The sequence below is a fragment of the Aedes aegypti genome, chromosome 1 (genome assembly GCF_002204515.2).
Source record: "Aedes aegypti strain LVP_AGWG chromosome 1, AaegL5.0 Primary Assembly, whole genome shotgun sequence".
In the NCBI taxonomy this organism is placed as follows: domain Eukaryota; kingdom Metazoa; phylum Arthropoda; class Insecta; order Diptera; family Culicidae; genus Aedes; species Aedes aegypti.
Genome location: NC_035107.1, coordinates 142363124 through 142367762, shown reverse-complemented (window position 1 = coordinate 142367762; position 4639 = coordinate 142363124).

Below are 4639 nucleotides of genomic sequence, written 5' to 3'. Positions count from 1 at the left end.
TTCCCTCTTAGCTGCACATTACAAAACAACCTATGTTGAGGAGATCGGCGATTATTGAATTTTATTTTCAAGTATAATTCAATATATTAGCTACATCACAATTACACTTAAACATTTCGCATAAATATAAATTTAATTTTTTTAAATAATGTATTATGAATAGCATTATATGACATAAAAGCAATCCCTTAAACGAAAAAAGCATCAAGATATGAATATGCGATCTTTTGAAATGATTGGCTAGAATTCGATCGCTCATCCTCACTTTGGGATCTCAAGCACTCACGGCCCCTCACGCCACTCGGGCAACTCCGACACGTTAGTTGGAAATGTGGTAACGGTCGTATTTTGGACCCTTTGAAGATGGACACGTTTTATGGTCAATACAGAGGGGATTCGCTCGTTGGGGGTCCGCTACATGGAAGACTCGATTGCTGGATCTTCGCTGATTGGAAAATATTCCAACTAAAAAGCACTCAAATGTCATTAGAAAATGTCAAACTGACTTTGACGTCTGAGTACCGACGCATTGTAGTCTCCATATTGGCGATCAAAAGTGAGGTTAGATTGCGGAGGTTTTTCAAATTGAAATGAATATGTACGGTTTCCTGTGCCTTGAATTGAAAAAATCTTGTCAGTAAAATGATTGTGGTGATTTTTCTTCCAAAGTTATCAATAGAAATATTGATAAGGATACACTAATCCCTAGTTTAGAAGAGCACCATCTACGCATTTTAGCTTTGCGTTAGATCACCAATATAGAACAAATGCGTATGTATATGTGCGTTTCGTGACGATTTGCTCTCCAGATGCGTTAGTGTGGAGCATTTTCACCAGCTGTCAGTCGTTCCAACTAACGGGTCGGATTCGCTAGATGGAAGGCAATCGTGTTCCAACCAGCGAACCCCCGCTGTATTGTCAATTTTTCTTTTGGTTGCAGTAGGCTATACAAACGCTGTGTGAAGATTCCGTTAAACAATAATGCATCGACTGTGTTCCTACATCCTCCGATCCGGATAACTCCGGATCATAATCGATTTTCGGAGGAATTTTTCTGCGACCTCAATGTTTCCACTTGCGCTGGTTTCGTTGCAGCTTTGCCTCAGGGATGAAAACAGAGGGTCACCGTCTTGAACACCGATCTCAACATTCCCTTCATCCTCGATACTTGCCTCAAGATACTCCTCCGATTCGTATGAGCTAAATGTATTAAATTCGATAAACATACAAACAGAAGGTCACACAATTCTAAAAAATAAACTTTTTGCAATTCCGTTGCAAATCAATCAACTTTTCATTGAGAAATTGATCAACATAACGGCCTACTTTTCCGACCAAAGGAAACAGTGCTGAAAAGTGCTACTTTTCAGCACTCTTTTCGGTGCTGAAAAGTAGCACTTTTCAGTACTGTTTTGGTAGGCGTCAATCGAATAACCCTGTCTCTTCATGCCATTCGTGCTTAGTCTGCGCGGCGTGTCGAGACGAATCGTTCTCACCTCTGGTAACGTGAGGCAGCTAATGTTCTTTTTTTTTGCGGGTACCGCGCATTCTTCGCTCGTCGAATTGTATGCCACAACTCTCTATGTTCCATCTTCTCGTTGATTAGCAAATACCAGCTGCTGCGCTGGGCTGATGTAATTCTTTTATTGAAAACGTTGAGCCACACACGTCTCCAATCCAGTGTTGGGTGGCGCAACTCAATTCTCGGTCGTTCTATTTGGTCGACAAAAAAACGGTGGATTTGATCGGAGGAAGGGGTTTGTTGGATTTGAGGAGGCAAACGAGGGTATGTTTGCAGGATTAATTTTAAACAGGGAAGATCTGCAGGGGGGGCTTGAGGAGGTGCTTGGGTAATGAAGGTTCGATAAAATGGAATGGAGCCGATCTCTTTGGTGTGTCGATTGATGAGTAACGCTTTTGCTTTCATTTGGGGCAGTTGCAGTTTCAATACACTTTGCTCTTTCGGTTTTGCCAATTGGGTCCTAAAATGTTTAATGAATTCTTGTTTTTATTTAATAATACGAAAGAGCATGTTATTGCAACTACTTTAGCAAGTTTTCCAGCTCAAATAACGGCTATAACATTTTTAACCTCACTTTTAAAAATGGTTCCAAATACGAACCTTGACACACAGAGAAACAGACGTAACACTTAGAACAAATCGCGATCAAAATCATAGTCGCGAAAACATGTACGCCCAATGCTAAAAACACTGTAGGTGGCCGACGGACCAACAGGTGGCGGTAGTGTGTAAACGTCAAACACGAACAAAAACGACGCGAGTGCTGCGGGTGGTCGATTGACCACCTACCTTATATTTGAATCGAACGTCAAAAAGTTGATCGATGGACAGCAGTGAGAGTGTGACGTCTGTTTGTCTGTGCTTGACACTTGTGATCTTGTTTGACATTCACTTTTTTGACAAAAATGCCACAGGGCATATAGTTTTAACACTGGGGTTGTTCCTATCTGACATTTCGGAAAGGACACGGAAAATAAAACATACCCAACATTTGAGTTTAAACCAAAGGGTGTGACAAAATCTCAAAAATCATAAAAACATGTTTTTTGCACTTAAACCAATGAAAATCATTTAAAAATTGAGTAAACATGTGTTTCTGTCCTAAACTTAAGCGTTTGGTACTAAAATTGAGACAGGGCTTTAGGACCCTATTGCAGCATTGGAACACGCGCTAATTGCCGTCACCACAGAAAGGTCCCCATAGTGGCAGTGATTTTAGCCATGTGTACACACTTAAATTATTTCACCGACCTCAGTAAAATTTTTCGCTGAGAACCCAAAAGCTGAGAGCTCGGTAAATTTTAACGCCGAATCTCGGTACTTATTTTACCGAGATTTCGGCAATCCGAATTTTTTGCCGAGATCTCGGCGAACGTTACCGAGATTCGGTAAACGTTTACCGAGATCTCGGTAAAAGTTTTACCGAGAATCGTCAAATTATTACCGAGATATCAGCTGTTGGGTTCTCGGCGAAACCGTTTAAGTGTGTACATTATACATTGCCAGAATGGCAGATAGATACCACACTTAAGATGTAATAAAGGTATTCAAGAGAATGACCTTTTGGTGGAGGGTAACCGAATTTGCTGCGCAAGTTTGGTCACTAAATCATCCCAATTGAGAGTCATCATGCGCCTCACAGAGTTTTCAACAGGTCATGGGCCCAAAATAGAGAAGGTGGTCAGAGTGAAGAGTTTTTATGAAAGGAAAGAGGATCGAATCGTGAATGTTTGTACTGTATGACTGTGGTGTTTATTTTTTGGCGCTTGTTCGGCTGTTCGGAGCCATACATAGGAAATTTTAAATTAAATCAGTAAGCGTGTAATTGGTCTTAGAATATTTAAATTAATTTCGAAAAAAAAATACTTGGAGTTGGTGAGAATGAGCGAAACAAAAGTGGTGATGGAACGGTTGAATAATTTTAACTGGGCCAGCTGGAAATTCCGAATGGAACTATTATTGGTGAAGGACGGATTGTGGGCAGTGGTGAGTGATCCCAAACCGCAAGGGGCGGATACTGTTTGGATCACGAAGGATGCTTCTGCTCAGGCGGTGATTGGACTGGCACTTGATGATGGCCAATTATCTTATGTCGTTGGAGCAGAGACCCTTGCGATTATCCGAGGAAAGTGACATGTCAAAGCACTTGGTAAAAGTGTCTGAATTGGTACATCGGTTGCTTGGCATGGGAGAGAAGTTGGGAGATCACTGGATTGTAGAAATACTATTGTCAAGTTTGCCAGAGTCATACAACCCATTGATTACTGCGTTGGAGGGTCGATTCGAAGAAGAACTGAAGCTGGAATATGTAAAAGGCAAGCTATTGGAGGAATGGTGACGGCGGTGTGAGATGGAGACTGATTTAAATGCCGGTCATGGCACGGCGCTCAGGGTAACGAAGCGGCAAACAGAAAGGTATGTAAAGCGAGAGTGTTATTATTGCCACGGAGAAGGGCATTTTCTTAGAGATTGTCCGAAATTGTCAGAGGCCAGGCAAGCTGAAGAAGATAGATTAGCGAGAGAAAGCGAAGGAACATCAAATTCCAACCGCGGTTCAGGAAGAGTTTTCAGCCGTAATGTGTGCTTCACTGCACCTACCAGTAGGTCGGAAGGGTGGTTGATCGACAATGGAAGCACTAAAGATATGACGGGAGAAATGGAACGTTTGGAGAATGTGAGATCCTGCAAACAAGAAGTCGTTTTAGCTGATGGGAAGAAAGTCTCCGCGATTGCCAGTGGAACGAGTACATTTTATGGATGTGACGCAAATGGCAAGAAAGTCGACGTGAAGGCTGTATGTTACGTACCAGGTTTGGCAGCCAATGTGATTTCTGTGAGCCGCATACTACAAGAGGGATACACGATTTCGTTTGGATTCAAGGTATGCAAAATATACAAAGGCTGTCAAGTAATTCTGATCGGAGAAAGGCGAGGTGAGCTGTTCTACCTCAAAGAAACCAAGTAGGAGTTCTTCTATGGCAGGAGGAGAATGTCGTATTGAGGAGGAGCATCGTTAAAATGTGCAACATGTTCTGATTGAGAAGAAGTGAAGGTGTCGACACTAAGGAGGAGTGTTGGAGGAATAGTGTCCGACCCCTCACAGGTTGTTATGTTGAT